This window comes from Heterocephalus glaber, unplaced genomic scaffold (assembly GCF_053883595.1).
Source record: "Heterocephalus glaber isolate CG9 unplaced genomic scaffold, H.glaber_assembly_v1.0 deba00000331, whole genome shotgun sequence".
NCBI lineage: Eukaryota > Metazoa > Chordata > Mammalia > Rodentia > Bathyergidae > Heterocephalus > Heterocephalus glaber.
In genome coordinates this window covers 63,690,634-63,711,550 of record NW_028258142.1, presented here as the reverse complement: position 1 = coordinate 63,711,550, position 20,917 = coordinate 63,690,634, and the positions used below count along the sequence as shown (strand labels likewise).

Sequence of the window (20,917 nt, the reverse complement as noted above, 5' to 3'; positions counted from 1 at the left end):
ACAAAGAACAGAATGTCAGAGATTTTTTTCAGAAACAGTGGAATCTGAAAGACAACAGAACAGCATCTTACTTAAAACACTTTCAATGTAGAATGATGTACCCCGTGAAAATATCTTTCAAAAATGAAAGGGAAATAAAGTTTTTCAAACATAAAAAAAGGGAAAGGAGACTATTGTGTCTCTTCACAGTAGCCCACCTTACACTGAAGGGTGTTTACTTTTCTTTTTATTTCTTCCTCCCTTTTCCCTACTTTCACTTGGCCCTCTGCAGAGCTCCATTTTTCCCCTTCCTTTATTTTCCCTCCTACCTTTAATAAATCTGAAACTTTGCCACAGAAAAGATGAAAGATTAATCAGCACCAGGCTTTCCCTACAAGAAGCGTTAAAGGACATTCTCCAAGTAGGAAAAAAAAAAAGAAACCAGATGGAAACACAAATCTATACAAAGGAAAGAAGAGCACAAGAAATGGCTACAAGGCTAAATATAAACCTCTTTTCCTGTTTCTTAGTTCTCCTTAAGAGCTAATTGGTTGCTTACAACAAAAATAATGATAATAACATATGATAATAGCAGAGAGACCTAGAAGGGAGATATAGTATGCTGCTGTACAATCATATTTTCAATCTTTTTTATTTTTTAATATTTTCAACTGACACATAATAATGGTTCATATTATGGAGTACCGTATGATTTTTTTCTTTTTGAGGAGAGTTCTTGCTATGTTGCCCAGGCTGGCCTTGAACTCCTGGGCTCAAGAAATCCTCCCACCTCAGCTTCCTGAGGAGCTGGATTACAGGTGTACACCCACACACCCTGTGCGCAGTGTGATATTTTGGTATATGTAACAATAAATAGCGATCACATCATTAGCATATCTATCACCTCAAACAATTATCATTTATTTGTGTTGAGAAGATTCATTACCCTCTTTTTAACCTATTTTGAAATATATACTAAGTTTTTGTTAACTATAGTCACCTTATTATAGAACACTAGAACTTAATCTACAGATTTTAAAGATATTAAGTAAATGTATTATAATATTATAAACAACTTTATGCCAAGAAATTGAAAAATTTATATTTAAAAGATAAATTCCTTATAAGATACAACCTCTTAGAAAGAGCAAAAACAGATAACCTGACAGCTTTTTATCCATGAAAGAAACTGAATTCTTCCCATGGAGAAAACTCTAGGAACAAAAGGCTTTATCAGAGAACTCTAACGATGAAAAAGTAATATCAATTTTTTACAAACTCTTCCAGATAACTGAAGAGAATAACATTATCCAAAAACAAAACAAGACAGATACTGGAAAAAAAGAAAAAACCGCCAAAAACCAATCCTGCCCATTTATGCAGACACAATATTCTAGAAATTTTAGCAAATTGAATCCAATGATACATAAGATAAATAATCAATACCAAATTGGGGTTTATTTTGGGACAAAGTTGACATAAAATTTGAAAAGAAATCAATCAGTGTAATTTATCACGTTAACAGATGAAAAAATGAAACCTGCGTGATCGTTGAAATAGTTGTCAAAAGTTCTTTACAAAATCCATTATTCATTCCTATTACAAAAGGCTCTTAGCAAAAATAGTACTAGAAGGGTGCTCTCAACCTATATGTGGCATACAGCAAAGACAGCACCACGGAAAATTCTTTCTCAGTAAGATTAAAGACAAGACCTGGTGATGGCTCTCACCACCTTTACTTAACGCTACACTGAAGATTCTGATGAATGCGTCAAGAAACACATGACGCCCACATTGGAAATCTTCATGTGCAGATATTGCTGACCATCTTTGCAGAAAACTTCTAAAATACAGAATATAGAACCAAGCTACTAAAACAAAAAGTGAGTTAGCAAGGTTACAAGACCAGTATACAAAAGCAGATGTATTTCTGCATCAATGATGGCAACCTTTTAGCGCTTTCATGATACAAACAGCCCAAGTGGCACACATGCTGTAGGTTCACCACCACTGTTACGTCAACAGCCAGAAATCAGAAAACACAAATTTAAAATGATACCAATTACAAAAGCATCAAAAATATAACTATTTAGAAGGATAAATCTAACAGAAAATGGGCAAACCTTGTATTCTGAAGACATTGCTGAGAGAAAACCTAACTTAACTGAAAGATGTAGCATGTTCAAGGATTAGAAGATTCAATATCTCAAGATGACAAATCTCCCTCAAATTAATCTATAGATTCAATGAATGTCTTTCAAAATCCTAGCAGGGTTTCTTCATAGAAACTGGCAAGCTTTCTAAAGCTTGTATGGAAATGCAAAGCACTTGGAATAGCCAACAACAACAAAATGAAAAAGAAGAAAATTGACCCACTTGCACTACTTGCACTCAGACTTTGTATGAAGCAAAAGTACTGAAACATTGTGGCCTTGTCCCCGTGTAGACCCACAGAGCAACAGAGCAGGTGAGAGCCCTAAATATACCCACACATAGAATATCATTCGTTTTTAACACTTTTTAAATACATGGTGCTCAAGCAAAGATTCGAAAGCAAAACGCCATCCATTCATGCCACGTACCATATACCATATACAAAGTTAATTTGAAATGGATCATGGATATAAATATAAAATCTAAAGCCCTTCAAAACTTTTAGAAAACACAGGAGAAAATAAAAATCTTCATGACCTTGGGCTAAGCACAGTGGGACACGGAAAGCATAATCCATAAAACAAAACATTCATAGGACTTGAATTTTTCTGATCTTCTAAATACCAGGTGGAAGCCTCGAGATTAGCAAAAAAAAAGATAGAAAAGATAAAGGAACAGATGATAAGAAAGCACTATCAGATCACAAAGCTGAGAAAGCACTCATGTCCAGAATACATAAAGAATGTTCAAAACTCAGTAACAACAAAACAACTGAATTCTTAAAATGAATTAAATATCTGAGCAGAAAAGATATCGAAAAAGAAAACTGTTCTTACTGTTATGTGAAAAAACTAGAAGGAAATGTATAAACCAGAAAGAAAAGTTAGTACCACTTTGTCTAAGATATTGTCCTGAATCTTACCAGGTGAAAATGGACTGCTAAGGAAGAGCACTTACAATCTGGTATCCCACTGACTTGAAGATAGGATTCACCTCAACTGTTAGACTTTAAACTCCCTAAAGATCCCTTCTGACATCTCATGATGGACTTAAAATTCCCCAGACTAAATGCATAATGAATTGTAGGTATATATGGAAATGCTTTCTCAAATGAATGTTGTATTGAAGAAACATTTCAGAAAATTATTTAATAAACTTAAACATTTAACATTAGTTTTCTTTTTAAAATGTTTTCAGGTTTCAAAATAAAAGACAGATGATAGGAAACAAGGAACTGGATCTTTTGCAAATGGGAAGGGAGCCGGGGGATGGGGGAAGGAGAGAAGGGGAAACAAAAAGAATTAAGATGTATTGCTTCTCGGCCTTTTGGCTAAAATCAAGAATTAAGATGTATCACGTACTTGCACCAACCAACTCCATGTGACGAATGCAATCATTACGGGGTACAATCATGTTCAGTACTAATAAATTTTTTTTTAAATTCTGGGTTTTATTAAACAAAAGACTTTCTTCTTCCTCCTTCCAAACTTAATCCTTTTCCTTCAGACAAGGTTCACTTAAAAAAAAAAAAAAAAAAAAGCTTGTTTTTAAAATCATTATCTAAAGTGAATCACTGGTCTCTAGTTTCCCTTCTCTCCTAGGCCAAATTGCAGAAATCTGTTCCAGGCAGCGCCAGCTCCAAAAAGATAAGGAAGCTATGCTATTACGGGATAGTGAAGGAAGCAGAGGCCTGGGAGGGGGACACCCTCGACTTCCAGGGCGACCCGGAGTCCTGCAGTCCAGGCACTGTGAAAGAGTCAGCAGCCAGCACCATCTGGTCGCCACAACATCCGGGGCACAGGCAGAGGCCTTGGCGCCTGGGGAACCGGAAAGAGGGAACCGAAGCTGGCAGCCATCTTTCCTTCCAGTGTAGAGATCAAACTCCGAACAGCATCAAAGAGAGCTGTGTCATTTTTTTCCCATTTCTCAAGTCTAAGGGGGCGGGAGGGGGGCGGGAGGGGGGCGGGAGGGGGGCGGGGAACAAGGCTCTCTTTCAAAAAACAGGAAGGATTTCCCAAGTGAACAGTCCTTACCACAAAAAGCTAATGATAAATAACACCTTAATGGTGACAAACACGCAGGGAGTGATTAGGCCCCCAAGTCTATTTTCAGTAAGTATCTTTGTCAGATCAGTATACATTTCCCCGCTCTGGGGTCCACCTAAATTATTTTACCACTCTGCCCAGTTTACAGAATCCTCTGTCTACAGGACACCTGGCAAATGTTTCTCATTTCCCATTTGCTATTCTTGTTTATCAGTATTATTCATGATTCCTGTTAATCTAGGAATTATTTCAAACTTTCTAATTATTTTTGCATGAAATATTAAGCCACAGAAGTGTGTGTGTTTATGTACATGTGTGCAAAACTGAGAAAAAAATACGCATTTTACACTGATGTGGAACTTTGCTTCTTTTAACTTCACTTCTGCTTCACCAACGTCTGGTAGGACTTTGCCAAATAGGTTAACCAGCCGAGCTCAGTATTTATAAGACCTGAAGGGTGTTGAGAGGGTGTCTCTTGGGGGAAATGATAACAAAGCCAAACTTAACAGAACCCAGAGAAGAGAGGAGAGAAATTAACTACCAAATGCGTGCAGTGGATTAGTTACCAATGAATTTCTTAAGTTGCATGACAACCTACCACTTATAAACCTGACCACACACTGAAGGGAAAATGGTGTATCCATAGCAATGCTGATATAGGATGAGGGTATGTGACCTCTTTGAAGGCAGGGGTAGGAAGCTTTTAGGGAAGGAGAGGTGTCAGGCTGTAGTCAGGAGGGACCTGGCAGCCACTGCAAGGAGGCATGGGTCCAAACTTATAAAAGCAAGGCCCGTTTTTCCCAGTCAGGAATAAAGAGAGGGAAGGTGAAGTTCCTAATGGAGAGACTCATCTTGCGGAGCTTGTGGGGTCTTGATAGTCTATAAAAATGTATCTGGGGGTTGGAGGGTATCTCAGTGATAGAATGTTTGATGAGAGTGCAGGAGGCCTTGGGCTCCATTCCCAGAAACACAAAAAAGTATGCATGTGTGTGTATTTTTGTGTCAGTGTAGGTGTGTGTGTGTGTGGGGGGGGTACTGCTACTAAACAAAACCTCTTCCTTTCGGTACATCCACCATGCCTGCTGCTCTTGGCAGATGCCCGGCTCTCGCTAGGTTTTTATTATTAAGTACTTGGAATACCACCCTTGGACAGTGCCACACAGTTTGATGAGCATTTTCATTCATCCATTTGCTAAAATACACTCCTCTCAACACAGAACCCCTTGGGTCTCTAGATATGACAGTCTAGTGTGGTCTGAATTTGGACTCCAATGTCACACATGAGCCACATGGGCACACCTACTTCCTGGCTACGTTTTCAAACTTTCCTTGGCTGTTCCAGGCAGCAGCCTGGATGCCACAGTGCTCACGTAAGCCTGGAGTGGGTTGCTTTCTTTGAGAACTGGAAGCTGGGCCATTCGCAGGAGGAGCTACACCCCGCTTTCCCACCAAGAAAGTGGTATGACCCAGAGCGGGGCTCAGCCTCTGCACTGTGGACAAAGCAGCCTGCTGCTGGTTTCTGAGAAGGTGGTATGTGGACGCTGGCCATTCACCTACGGGCAGCTATGGAAGCGTTTGTGGCACCGTGGCAAAGTTCAACAGTTATGACAGAGAGACAGAGACCTAAGGCCCACAAAGGTGGAAATATTTACAGCTGGTGTGTTCGGGAAAAGAGCTAGAGTACGCTGCTGCTGTGTGCCTGCCGAGGACACATGGAGAGGAAGCCCAGGAACCCCACGAAGAGCAGCAGTCTCTCCGTGTCTCCCCTCCCTCCCACAGTGTGGGCCCCCCTGCAGCCCGAGAGACTCGACTGTGCTTTCTGCAAAGAGCTCTTCCCTTTTCTTCCTCACTGGAAAGATGGGGTGCAATTAAATGAGGTGTTGTTCTCACCTCACCGTGCCTCAGCTCTCTGCATAAAGCTCCACTTGCCTAGACAAAGAGGGGCTCTAAGGCTCCCGCTTGGAATCGGAAAGCCAGTTTTTAATAAACCAAATGCCCAGGAAAACACTCTCATGACCACCTGAGAAAATAAAACTTCAATGTTTCTGTTGATGTCTTCTGAAAATCTCTTTAAATTTGTTTAGCCTTTCTTTGTGCAACTAGGGAAAACTACAATGAAAAAATTAAACTGATCATTTGATGTTAGAATTCAGAGGTTCAAGTTGTGTGAATCAGAAAGCAAGATCTGCAAGACCCTTAAAGCAAATCTACAGCATTTCCAACAAAAACTGAAAAGCAGTGGAACACTTCTTAGATCAGACGTTCCAAAAGGCAGGGCACTCAAAACAAAATGATTGGCACCTAGCTGAGTCCTGCAAGGATGCGTGGAGGGACCTCGGGGACCATTCCATATGTTCCTGTCGCATGCTGAAGGTCAGCGAGCCAATTTTAGAAAGTGGCAGTTTCTTTAGTGTTTTTGAAGTTAGAAACATGAATCAAAAGCCACTGCACTTTGCTGCATTATGAAGGAAAGAAAGAACGCAACAGAACAAAACTTGTGAGTCTGTCAAGAAAGTAAAGTTTGGGGGAAGACCGGGGAGGTTGAAAGGGAGTATTTGCCCTGTTTTTTGAGACATGCTGTGGAACAGCTGTCAAGAACAGACATGGCAGCTGTTTCAACCACAATCAATTTTCCGTGCATATGCATTTTCTCGATGAGAAACGGCTGACGTTTAACTGGACACACAGCTTAGCAGCATCTGCATCTAATATGTTTATTTTCCTAACCAAAAGTGAATAAAGCAACAATTTCATCATTATAAGGAATTTGCAGAGTATAACCTCTCCGCTGCATGTCCACTGTGGGAATGACCTCTCAGCACCTTTGGCCTGGAATCTGGGGCCCACCATACTGAGGAGGGGGGCTGGCTGTAAAAGTTTCCATTCACACTGAGAGTGTTCTAATGTCCTTCTTCATTACCTTTAACTGTATGGGGACTTGGAATTAGTGGCAAAATAAATCAAATCCTCAGCATAGCAGAGGCCAATAAGTATACTGTATACCCTTACTGACAAACACAGAGAGTAGACTCCCATCTGGGATGTGGCTGCCAGGTCTAGAGGTGTAGCTCAGTAGTAGACCCCTTGCCTAGGAGGCGGGAGACCCTGAATTCAGTCCCTAGCACACACACACACACACACACACACACACACACACACACACACACGGCCAAGAAATGTTTTTCAACAACTCACAGTATAGATTCATGTGTGGGTCAAGATGGGGGAAAGACATTCAAAGAGTTTCCTGAAAATCAACTGCCATTCTTTTCTCTTCTATTCAAAACATAGCCTCCAGCTTTCTCTGAGAAGGAACTGCACTTTGTATCATAACCTTCCATAAAACAACAAAACAAAAACAAAAACAAAAACAAAAACAAAACCGCCTCCAAAGCCCTAAATGTAATTCTCTTCTTCTGTACTATTTCCATCTACCCCAAACCAGTTCCATTCCCTTTGGGTGAGGAAAGAGGAAGGAAGAAGAGCAAAAAAATGAAATGAGATGGAAGGATGTATAAGAAGAGCATCCATGACCTGAATACTTGAAACAAAACAAAACAAAAACAGTTCAAAGAAATACTGGAGGAGTAACGTTTCCCATTTTTCTGTATTTTGAGCATAAAAAGACCTTAATACCTGGACACACTCAGGTCTGCGACATTCAATATGGGCCGTAGCAATGATGGTATAGTATTTTAAAGATTTTCATTTATCATGTCTCATAACTACTTTAAGTAGGAAGAAATGGAAAATCCAAATGTTGAGTAACTTGTCCAATGTCAAAGAGAATGGACTTTTGGGAAGAAATAGGGAAAATTTTGTACGCGATATGATCAGCCTAAACGCCACACAATCAGCCAGAGTAATGAAGGTGTTTCTTTCCAGGTCCTCATAATGCCCCGTTCAATGTTAGAATGCTAGTTTGAGGCAAGTGAAAATAAGCAAGAGGTCAGAGGGCTGAGGGAGTGGCTGTTCACTTCTAAGTGGGTTGAGCCATTGCCAGTGGGAATGTGATATGCCTGCATCTAATAAGTTAACCTAAGAACCTACGGCCAGAGAGGAAGCAAGGGATTAGAGCAGTTTATGGAGTTACGGTGGGAAAATCCATGACTCCACAGAGGTCCCCATTACTACACCATTCTGCTATTTCTCCTATTTCTTGTACTCTACACGATCAGAGAAACTTCTCTAGCAATGAACTATAGAAACGATCCCTGAAAGTATAGCCTTTATTTCCCCTATTTCTTGCTTAGCCAGAAGTCTAAGGAGGGGAATTAGGGAGGAGCATGTGACAAGGTGAACTCATGCTGGTCCCTTGGACCTGGTCCCCGGCAGGGAGGGCTCTGGAATGCTGTGGGAGAGCTTTCTATGTCTTGTGATGGTAGCATTTAGTGGGCAGCACCAGGAATGCCAGCGGTCTCATGCAGTGGACAGCGCCATGCAGGAGAGGACCCCTGTGAGACATTCACCAGGAAGGAAAAACCTGATCTTCATTGCCTCCACCCAGAGCTTGGTTTGGTTTTGCACTGAAATACAGACTTTTTTAGACATAGAATTTTCCATCAATGCAACCACAGTGTAAATGGAAGGAAAAGCATGCGTTGTTTAGTTCAAATGTTCACCATTCTGGAAATCTGGGTTGTTTGCAGTGGGGCTCTGTGGACAGAGCTGCGCTGTGCTGACAGCTGCCCTGTGCGGGGTCTCTCCACAGCCCAGCTGCCATCCGACCCCTCCCTGCCTCACTGAGTCTTGGCCCCAAGCTGAGACATGGACACACTGTCCTCTTGATTGATTCTTTATGTGCCTAGGGAGAGTACACAATCTATAAATTTCACCTCAGGAGGGTGAAAGAGGACAACATGTATCTGACAGCACCGAGAATCTGGGCTGCAGATCATGCTTGTTTTGTTTTGTTTTATGAAAAATCTCTCACAATGTAATCTCTTTATTTTCTTGATCATTTCTTCTTCTTCAATTTCACCAGCAATCCCTGGACCAATGCAGAGAACCAGCAGTGTCCCTTAGAGTCCCATCCCCTGCCACTCTCTTACCCACTCCTGTCACCTACTTCTACCACTTCCGTTGGCACGGATTTCCAACAGCACACAAGTCCAGCCTGCAGTCTCCTACCTCTCTTGTGGGTTACACAGCACCTTCTCCTGTGCTGCACGGAGTCCCACCATGCAGACTGCAGCTGCAGCTGAGTGACAGTTCTGAGCTTGTCACCTCTTGAGGGCAAAGCCTGCCCTCACTGCTCTCCTGCATTTTCTTTGTTTGCAATGCTACCATTTTCTAATTCTTCCAAACAAGAAAAGTAGAATAATTTTAGATTAAATTCATTATCCTCAAAGAGCAAATGCTGACAAAATCCAAACTCTCTCGTATATTAAATATTTCTAAAATCTAAAGCATCTGCTTTATATTTTCACTGAAAAGCAATACAAGGACATTAAAATCTTTATGTTTAGTGTGATTTAACTCACTAATTCTACTTACAGTAGCTAGCCTATGAGAATAATAGTTTTAGACAACTGTGTGTACAAAGGAGTTAAAAATAAGTTCTTCATGAAAATCTAGAAAGAATCAATGAAGGGAAGGATTTGGTGTTTTTATGTACATCCACACAAAAGTGATTTTGAAGCCATTAAACTCAGGGTAATGGTGTATCTTTACCATAAGAAGAAATGCTTTTCATAGCATTACATAAGAAAAACAGGATCTAAAATTTTCCTGAGTACATAACATACACATAGAATAATGGCTGTGGTGAAGGGTTAATGACCGTTATTTGCAGTGAAAGCATGACAGACTCTTTGTATTTTCTTCCTCATGTTTTCCCTGTTTTGTCTAGATTTTTGCAGTGATTGTGTGTTCCCCACAAGCGAGTGGACTGTCCCCAGCTCTGCAGGACCTCGAAGCATGCAGAAAGGCGCCCCACCCCTTCTAGACTGATGAGGGCCCCCTCCCAGAGAAGCGAGGTCACTGTGCTGAGCGCTTCTCCCACCCTGCCCTCGCTCACCCACCTGTGACTTGTGTCCTCTGCTCGGGCTTTGTCCTGGCTCCCTGTCTTCTGCTCTCAGACACATGCTGTGCAGTGACATTAAACTTCTCCAGGCATGGCTTTGTCACAAAACCAACCTCCTGCAGGCTCCCTGTGTGCAAAGACTGAGGGCCACACGGGGCCGGCCACATGCCCCCAGCAAGTCTCCACCCTCTCACATCTGCTTGCAGCCGGACCCTGGAATGCCTCGCTGACCTGAACTCCTAAGCCCTTGGCATCCACAAGCCAGAGCTGGGTCTGCTTTTTCGGGGCTGTTTTCTCTGACAAGAAGGTCCTGTGATATATGACAATTGACTTGCTTATCCTTTAAGGCCCAGTTCACACGTCAACATCTTAGGAGCCAGTTGCCCTGTGGCGTAGATGCTCCTCGCTCACACTCTCTCTTGGTAGGAGCGAGAAGCAGCCACAGGAATTCCTGTCTCTGTCACCTCTGCATCCCTGCCAAACTACAGGTGCTCAGAAAGTTCTGAAGAAACACCAGATTCGAGTGCACAGCCCAAAGCTATAATATACGAAAGAACCAGCAAGCTGCAGGGGCCTGGCGCTGCCCAAGGCCAGGAGACACTTAAGCAGAGCAGCCTTGCAAAAGGAATGAGAATGCGTGGCAGAAAGGGAACCACTGGCGTTAGTCAAGGAGGAAGTGACAGGTGCAGACGCAGCTGCTGCTGATAGATGGCTACAAAGGAGGGGTTAAACCTTTACATTAAGGGGGGCGCTGTAGCTCTGTGGCAGAGCACTTGCCTAGCACATATGAGGTCCTGGGTTCAATTCCCTAGCAGAGTAGATTTTTACATTAAGAAATCTCAGCCAGGCACGGTGGCGCATGCCTGTAATCCTACTACACTAGACAATCCCAAGTTCAAGCTCAGCCTGAGCAATTTAGGAACTTAGGGAGACCCTGTCCCAGAATAAAAAGGGCTGGAAATGTAACTCAGTGTTAGGGCTTTGGGCTCAATTCCCAGGGCTTCCAGGAAACCAAAGCAAAGCAAAACTATGAATCTGTAAGAAAAATTTTCCCTAATTATAGATCACATCCCTCAAAAAAACGATTATCTTAATGATCATAATTGCTTTCTTTGATAATTTCACACATAAAAGTGAAAGTGAATGATAGTACAAAGGAAGTGTCAATAAAGATGTTGCTTAAAGAACTTTTTAAATTCCTGGGATGCTGGTTTTTACTTTAGTTGATTTTTCCTATTCTCGATATATACTTTCAATACAAAATTTGACTCTGAATAAATGATCACATTGGAAGGTTTCAAAAGTCTTAGACTAAAAACAATTCTGGAGTATAAAAATCCTTGCTGATAAGAAATTGAGCTCTAAAAAGAAAATTTGATAATTTTAGGAGTTTTCTCCCATTTCAAATTGCTCTAATAGCTATTAACATTAATATGTTAGCAGCCATATCAAACAGCTTTACAATGGCAGTTTCTGCTATGAGGGACATTTGTTTTCATCTTTTTAATCAAATTTTTGTTCGTTTTTTGAGACAAGCTCTTACTATGTAGCCCAGGCTGGCTCAGCCCTCCTCCCTCTGCCTTTGCAGAGGCCTGGGATTACAGGTGTGAGCCACAACACCCGGAGCCTTTTAAAATTTTTAAGTGGTACCATATGAAGTCATTTTTTAGGGATTCAGTTCAGCTGATATAAATGAACAACTCCAGACTCATCACATTGGTCATTTGATGTTAAAATTCTGTTTTGTTCTACTGACTCTGGCTCCTCCATTTACAGTTAAATACCTACTTCCAAATAATTGTTCTGCTCAAAAAACTTCTCTGCATCCAAAACAGTGTATATTTCCTAGGTGAGTGTTTTTCAAAAAATGTTCACTCTCAATCCATATAAATTAGAAATGTAATTTTTATCTATGCCCAGTACGTAGCGCATCACACACATAACAAATAAGAATTTCATGAAATAATCTCAGTATGTCTGTTGTGCTCTGACCCATCTCCTCTTCTATTTCAGTTTTTCAAATGCTGATGTGACCGTGGGAACTGATTTCTTGAGCCACTGCGGGGCAGTATTGAGTCGCTCGGAAACTGAGGCACGCAAATGTCCGTCCCTCTCAGGCTAGTTCTCATATCTTCTTGGAAGCCCACTCCTACCTCACCGACACAGGGCCTTGCTCAGTGGCTCAACACCACTGCTTCCCTGGAATTCTCAGACCTGCTGCTGGTGCAGTCATTTCCCACACGCTAGGATCACAACATACCAGGGGTCTGGGAATGGCAGAGCCACCACGGGGTGTCAGCTCCTGCCAGTCTGCACTGACTTAACCGAAGTTGCTGCTGCTCACAGAGGAGCAGAGAAGCAGGAGCAACCCTTAGAGGTCAGAGGTGGACTCAGGACAAGAAAAGGACAGGTGAAGGGAGACAGGAAGCTTTGGAATCCAGAATGAAGCAGATGTCTTATCTCCAAATTCTAGGGCCAGGGAAGGTGAGGAAAGAGGTCAGAATAACACACTAATGTCCCTTGACTGGATGGATGAAGGACGGATGGATGGATGAATCAATCAATAATAGTCACAGTCCTAAGCCAATGTTTCTTTTAAAATGTCTTAATGATAAGATGTAGTGTTTTTCCATTGATGCTTGAGTAATTTGGAATCTGTGCTATTTCACGTATGTTAATTATGCAGGGGCTTGAATGGGAGTATTGCTTACAGGTAATAAAAGTCTCAACCTAATTAGGAACTCCTATGAGAACCCTTCTGAAAGGGGATTGAGATTCTTTAACAAGTACTAAGATTAATTCCAAAGATGGCTTATGAGGTAACATTTTGGGGTTTTTCTCCATGAATTTCCTTTTGGGGAAATGAAAACGAATCCAGCCCTATTTCTTAGACTCCAGCTGACCACAGGCATTTGCTGCCGTCACACACAGAAGCAGGAGGCCACAGATGGCCAGATGTCACCAGGGGAGATGCTGCTGTTTGTCAAATGTGACATTAGAATTAAGTTTTTGGACAGGGGGTTCTAATCAAGTATCTTTACTCAAGATTCCCAAATGTGACTAAAATTAGAAAACACATTACTTTTCAAAGATTGTACAGACAGATTTCTGTCCTTCATCAGGCACAGTAACTTTAATTTGGGTAACTTTGGCCTTTGGTCCCACATAATTTTGCTCCTAGCTCTGACACGGCGCATGCCTCCTACTGTACTGAAATTGACTATGACTAGTGTTCGTTCCTTCTCTAAAATGAGTGGAGCACAGGGATGCGTCACTTTATTCCTCATATGTCCAACGTCCCCCGCAGTGCCTGGAGTTCAGCATGGCTCCGAGAGCTAAGGAACAGACAAGGAAAGAGTTAAGAGGAACTCAGGCTGGAGGGGAGACAGCTTGTGGGCTTTCCCTGGAAGTAAAAGCGATTCTGTTAAGCATCAGGCAGTTGGCAACCTCGCCAGACCCTGCCTCAGAGCTCAGTGGAAAGGCTCTGGTTTCAATGTCCAGTACTGCAAAACGAAATAAGGGAAAGTGGGGGGAATGGAGCTCTCAAACCCAGCCAGGCCCCTGGCTATTTCCTCCCTAGGAATGCCATTAAGTTCCGAGCTCTGAATCCAAGTCTGGGCACAGCCCAGGTCTGCGTCTCTACCAACGCTTCCGGGCCTTATGGGCCTGGTGCCCTTCGGTCAGACGGCCATCCAGCAGCAAGCAGCACGGGGAGGGGGAGGGCCTGGGCCTAAGGATCCACAACTTCGTGGACTCGCTGAGGTCCTGGGGGGCAGGACAACCCCAGGAGAATTAAACGAAGGAGAATGCAATCAGCAGGAGAGGAAGCCAGCAATAACACAAAGGGCCTGGGAGGAGGCAACCCCAGTCCTAGAGCAGAAGGCCCGAGGGAAGGAGGGGCTGGCAGAGCCACAGAACCCCATGTGGGAACAGGAGCCACAGGACAGAACCATGGGAAGAGCTGTGGATGCCTGTGTGACACCCAGGCCCCTCTGCACCCCTAGCCGCCCACTGGCTATACCCAATCAAGGAGCAGAAAGCCAGGGAGGCTGGTGGATGAGCCCTGAGTACCGCAGGGCCTAGGGAGCTGTCCAACCTGGGTGCATTGCATTCACTCGTTCAGCAAGTGCACATTCCCTGGGGTGAGCAGTCAATGCCCTTAGAACTGAAAGGGTCTGGACTTGCCCCAGGGGCTGCAGGAAGAGGAATGCACGCTCAGCTCAGGGCTTCAAAGGCTGGGACCTCCAGGGCTCCAAGCAGGGCCAGTTTTAAAGATGAAAGAACAAGCTGAGTGCCTGGGGCACAGGCATAAAGCAGCCTGGGAGGCCGTCAAAGCCCAGCCCCAAGCTCAGGGGACAGTGGCCTCCTGGCCTCCTGGAGCCGCAGACTGGAAATCAAGGCTGCCAGGGGCAAGGAGACCAGGTCACACTGTGCACAGGGCCCTGCCCGAAACCTCCAACTCCTTTATACAATTTCAGCACAGTGCCTCGGGAAAGAAAGCAAACCCAAGGGAAAGAATGGAACTGTGCACTGTGATACAGCAGCTGCCTCCTAGAAAGATCCAGGTGAAGTCTGTCCAAGAAATGTGTGTGTGTGGGTACAAACACTGTATAAATACAATATCCACAGTATACATTAAGTTTATGACCCACATACACAACTATCTACACATGTATTTTATACAGACATATGCATGCACATTTATATTCCTTACATAGAAATGTTATAGGTAATTAATCCCCTGGTCTATGCACAGGTGAGCTTCAGTATCCATGGGGCAATGGCTCCAGGATCCTCTTGGTCACCGAAACTCTGCCGCCCACGCCTCCTACACAGAATGGAGCAGCGTTTGCATGGAAGCTCCTGTGCACATGGGTCTCCAGGCCAGTTTGATACTTAATGCAGTGGAAATGCAACGTGGGTGGTTTTGTACTGGGCTCTTCACAGAAAAATGACCAGAAACAAAGGTGGCCTGTGTCCGAACAGGCACAGGGTTTTTTCAGAATATTTTCATTCTCATGTTGGTTGAATCTGAGTATGTGGAACTCTACAGATTTAGAGGGCCCACCACACACGCACATACACGCGTTCGGATGCACGCACACGCATGCACGCACACATGCACCAAGGGACCCCTCATGAATGCTGTAAACAAATTCCTTAGGAAAACATTTTAAAACTAGAAGTCTGGCACGGAGGTGGCAGATGGTTATAGTCTTAGCTACTTGGGAGACTGAAGCAGGAGGAATCTTGAGCCCAGGAGTTTGAGCTCAGCCTGGGCAACAGAGCAAGGCTGTCTTGGGAGGGCCTTGCACGTGGCTGTTGTTTCAGGGAAGGAAGAAACTCCTCTGGACCTGGACGGATGAGTCAGGGTTGGGGGCTGGATGCCAGCATGGAGGTCAGGATGCTGACGGACACCCCCTCTCCACCCTCCTTCCCCATCCTCCCAGAGATAGGGCGTGGCCAGTTCACCGCAGGCCCAAGGAGGATTGCCGGGAAGGAAAAAATCAGCAAACAAAGATTCCAAATTCTTGGCTGCAGTTCAAATGAGAGACAAAAATAGTTCTGGAGAGATATGAACTGGTAGAACAAGTTTTACACCATCCTGCTCCAATCCGAAGAGTAGGGAAAAAACTGGAGAGGAAGAAGATCATGGTAGGAGGACAGAGCCCGTGGGACAGGGGCAAGAGGAACGGGTAGAGGGCAGCTTGGGCTAGGTTATGGTGTTGGGGTCCACAGCACTCCTAAGGGATGCAGAGAGAGGCGCTGATTGACTCCCTGAGGGCAGGGACAGCTGGCTGGGGACAAGGGTGCAGATGGCAGGGCCGTGGGGCAGAGGGGCCAAGGAGCTCAGCTCAGGGCAGGCAGCTGCCCTGGGTCCCCACCCCCAGCACCTCCTGAGTTTCCTGCTGACCTCAGCCTCCTGGCTGCCCCCACCGTGGGGAAGGGACAGGAGGGCCCCAGAGGGAGAAGTCGTTCATATTCCTCAATTTTACCCAGAAGCAACTTCAAAAGTGATAAATTGGATCGAGCTGGCTGGTTTTGGGTTGCAGCTGGATTAAGTTTCTTTGCAGTCTGTTCAAATGGAGGGCTCAGAATTACAATATAAAATATATGACAAGAAATAAAGAAAATGACATTCTGCGGTGTGAAATCCACATGCACTGCAAGACTGATTGATTTTCTCAGCCTCTGCAGCTGAAATGGTTTGTGAATATTGGGTTAAGGTGCAGTTCCATGGGAATGGGAACTGCTGGTGCTGGCAGCCATCCGGCCTCGCCACTGATGTACAGCTTGGCTGCCTCATAGGTCCAGCTCTCTCTTTCCCTCCTTCCCTGCCTCCTTACAGGGCTGGGGATCAAACCCAGGGCTTTGTGCATGGCAGGCAGGGGCTCTACCACTGAGCTACACCTGGAGCCCCATTCATCTGTCTTATATAAGCTAAGGGCCCGAGGTTCGCCGTTAGTGACATTTGAGCTCTCCTCTACTTACTTCTGCAGCAGGATGGTTGGATTTCTGCCGGAACTTTGTTAGAAAGACACATAGGTCAGGGTAATTTCAAAGCAATAAAGAATTGCCGGAGGCCCGCATGAGCCCCCCGTTCCCTGACACATCTTTCCTGAAAATGAGAAAGATGTTTAAAATGCCCAACAAGCACGGACAAACACTCCTACTGCATAAGAAAACTATCGAGCAGGTGAATACAACTCCACCCACCCTGGGACCAGGGTGGTCCAGGTTCATGAAGTCTGTTTAGGGGATCGTGGCATTTCCGAACTTGGGAATTACATACAGAGACTCTGAGGAGTTCTGCTGGAAACAGAATGGAAAAGCTGGAACATGAACATCGTGCTCATATTTAATTGAGACACATGGTAAATGTTTAAAATTTTAAAAATTTATTACAGTAAAGACACGCTGACAGTAATCTCCCTCAGAATGCTCCCTCTCATTTCTAACACACTTCTCTCGCTGTTCTTGCCACTTTCTGAGGCTATCCTGGAGTCCTGTTTCATGAGTTTCTTTGTTGCACTCTTGTGGCTGCCAGAATGTCCTGAATTAATTCAAAGTGTTCACCTTGCGTGGTCATTTTGCCTTTGGGGCAGTGTAGAAGTCACTTGGTGCCAGATGTGGTAAATAAAGTGGGTGAGGACACATGATTGTGTTTCTCTTTGATTGAAATTGCTGAGCGGATTCAAGACATCAAGGCAGGCATGAAAAGACGCTTGGGAAAGAGGACTCCAGAACTGCTCCAGACAGTGGCAGGGATGATGGGATAAATGTGTTTCAAATGACAGGAAGCATTTTGAGGGGGATCAATGACAACATGTCTTCTACTGTAATAAATTTTTAAAATTTTAAACATTTATTGTATTTTTCAATCATACCTTATAAATATGAGCGTGGTATAATAATTTTTTAACTTTTTACTTAAATTTTTTATCATACTTCAGAGCTTGTGAAAACCAAGCACATGCAAAGGTGGAGCCTCCTGCTATCTGGTCTATGTGAAGAAATGTAATAAACATAATGAATTCTGGAAAATGATTATGTTGGCAGCACCATTATTCATTTTCTATCATGTAAATCCCACAACTCTCATGAGCAACCCAGGGAGGACATCATCTGTCTTAACCCTGTGCTTTGGAGGATTTCCAGGAGACAATGGGCAGGGTTGCTTTACTTTCATACACAGAGGACCCTTTGAGAGTTCCTGGACCCAAGTGAAATTCAGCGTTTATCACACAGTGTCCTGCTGAGAGGCCAGACCCTCAGGCCTGCATGATCCTACATTATGGGCTGTGGTGAAACACTTCTATGATACTCAGGCAAGCACCCTTTATGCACCAGCATGAGCAAAAGAACAAAGCTAACAAACATGATATACCCTCAGGTATTCCCTGGGATACTCTGAGACCTGTCTAAGCTGCAGAGTCAGGCTGGTGCACCACCAGAGGGGTGGCGAATCTGAAGGGAAGAGAGTGATGTGCCCAGAAAGCACAGTCCCCTGATCCATTAGGATGACCAGATGTGAGAGTCCAACATCCCTCCGTGACAGAAAATCTATTCTGCACAGTACCACCTCACAAGGAACTGCAGTGTATTCAGGACAGACACATTGAAATGCTTCCAGGGCATGTAGCACTCAATGAAGTCACTGGAAATGGAATAAAGGAGAGGACTGAGTCTAGTCAAGGTGCATTCAAGTTAAGTAATTATATGCAACACTGGCTCATGGTCCACATTGGTACAATTCCTGTTGGATACCCTCAACAATTCCATGAGAAGTCCTGTAGGCACTTATAATCCCCTTTATAGATAAAGAAACAGGCTAAAAGAGCATTTATCACTGGCCTGAAGACGCCTTGCTGGTTAAGAGGAAAAGCTAGGATTTGAACTCAGACAGTCAGACCTCAGAGTCATGGCTGCACCACACCTGTCCTGGGCACTTTTCCACAGGGTGTTTGCAGTATTTTTGCTTCTCAGACAGGGACCCCGGCCCGAAAGCTGCCTGTGAATGGGCAATGCAAACAATGTATTCTTCTCTTTACTGAAAGACAGCACCTCTGTAGAATCAAGTAACTCGATAGTTTTAAGATACACAATGCTGCCAATAAACTTTCCAAGACATCTTATAGGAAACCCGGGGCTCGTGGAGTGATTGTCAGTCGTTTCATGTGAATTCCATCATTTCACTAATTTATTTTGAAACTAAAAAGGTAACACATCAACTTTATGGGAAAGAAATCCTGAAGAAAAGCTGAGTTCTAATCAAACAAGTGAGTTGTGAAGGCTTATCATCCCTATCGCTTAGCTGCTGTCCAAGGGACCTGCCCGAAGGATGATTAGGGACCGTGGTGATGCTTGGAAGATAGCTACATCCAAAAGGGGTCCTTAGCATGGCCATCGGTTGGAAGAAAGCTAAGGAGAGTCTTAACCCCCAAAGGAGTAGGTTTCTTGGATTTTTTCTTCCACTGTTTTTCAGTGCCTCTCTACTTGTAGCAACCCCAGACCCTCCCATAACCCTGTCCATTCCCAAGGCTATGCTCCTCTCTCTTCTTTGAGCTTCATATTGGACAGGTCTCCAAGTCCACACGAGTTTCCCTCAAATCTATCTCTAAAATTCATCTTTTTCTGTTTTTATTGGACACCCAGAGTCCCAGTTTGTGATATATTATAGCATCATCTCACTGGTCTTCCAATCTCTTGTTGCTTTTCACACACCCTTGTATGAGTTAGGTTGTCAAAAGGAAAATCTTAGTGTGCTATTTTCATGCTAATGATAATTTAATGAGGCTTCCCCAATTGTTGGGAAGATGTCTCAAACTTCTTAGCTTGTATAAGAGCTCCTTAACAACTCATCTGTGTTTGCAAATTCATCTCTGACCCCACTCAAATAAAATATGCTGAAATTCATCTGTAATGATCTAGTTGTGGATCTCATATGTAGAGTGAGGAATAGGAGTCAAGGAGGACGTGAGATTCCAGAAGTTTAGAAAGAGCTTTGCAGTTAGACTCATGTGAATCCAATCACAAACCTACCGCTTACTGATGAAATAACCCATGTACCACACTGTGAGATGCAGGGTCCCTCCTCTCCAGATTGGGTCAAGATAAGCCTGGGATCAGACCCAAATCATGTAACAGGTTTATATATAGAGAAGACATGATAAACACGTAACTATTACAGTTCTCTGCCTTTTCAGATGTACTTACGTCCACTATTTAATAAAAAACAAACTCTCAGAGAAGCACTCTCTACAACTATAAGATTATTGGCTAATTGTGTCTTTTGGTCTCATGAGCTTCTGGAAGTGACAGTTGGGGAAAATACTGAAATAGGGTTACAACAATTCAGAACTAGCCTGTGTCGGCTCCCTCTGTACCCAGTTTTCTACACCCCTGACTTAGTGATTCGGTACAGAACTTCTTTATAATGTACCTTACATTATTATTTTATTCACTCTGTGTAACATCTCTAAATAAGCTTGCGATACAGAAATTTCACCTGATCCTTAACATTTCTACAATTACCTGGCCCAAGACAAGATCCTTGGTGGGCTTTCCATAAATGCAGAGGTCTGCATCAGCTAACAGGCCAGTGATTGCTCATCTTCACGATAAAAGTCAAAAGTTAAACCCAGGCACTGCTGATTCTCCTTGACAATGATGTATTTTCAAAGGAAAAGGGATTATACTTTATAAAAGGAAAAAAAGCTGTTTCATAATTTTGTTTGCCACTCTACACAAAGCAAAATGCAAGTTAGCATGATGCCATGAGCACCTAAGTTAAAATTAGGCTTTGTATGATTAAACATTTTAATTACAATGTCAATACTGATTTATGGTCCCTAGTCTAAAATGCTTGGAACCAGAGGGTTTTGGATTTTATTGTTTTCCAGATTTTGGAATATTGATATCTACATAATGAAATATCTTGAGGATGGGACCGAAGACTACACAGGACACGTATTTATGTTTCATACACACCTTATATTCCTAGCCAAGGGTGATTCTATAAATTTTCGTGAGCCTGCGTTTTGACTGGGACAGGTCCCATGTCTTCAGGTGTGGCATTTTCCACTTGTGCTGTTATTGAGTCTTGGGTTTTGGAGCACTGAGGAGCTGGGTGTCCAGCTTGAGGACGGCCCTGGAGTCACGGTGTCAGCACGGACGTTGCTAGAGAAGATTTATTAGGAATTTGTAAGCCTTG

General features: G+C 43.5%; 1 protein-coding gene and 1 pseudogene across 5 annotated transcripts in view; both read right to left on the bottom strand.

The window, feature by feature from the left end:
• The window catches only part of Arhgap28 (Rho GTPase activating protein 28), a 163,330-nt gene that overhangs the window by 90,772 nt on the left and 51,641 nt on the right, over positions 1-20,917 (bottom strand). Inside the window, exon 1 of one of the 5 annotated variants that reach the window (XM_087194825.1) lies at positions 10,202-10,410. The exons of the other annotated variants lie outside the window; for them this stretch is intronic. The gene's annotated coding sequence lies outside the window, so the exon portion shown is untranslated. Of the gene's footprint in view, positions 1-10,201; positions 10,411-20,917 lie in introns of those variants that run through there. 5 annotated transcript variants of the gene reach the window in all.
• Positions 8,318-8,408, bottom strand: LOC147830174 (small nucleolar RNA U3; annotated as a pseudogene).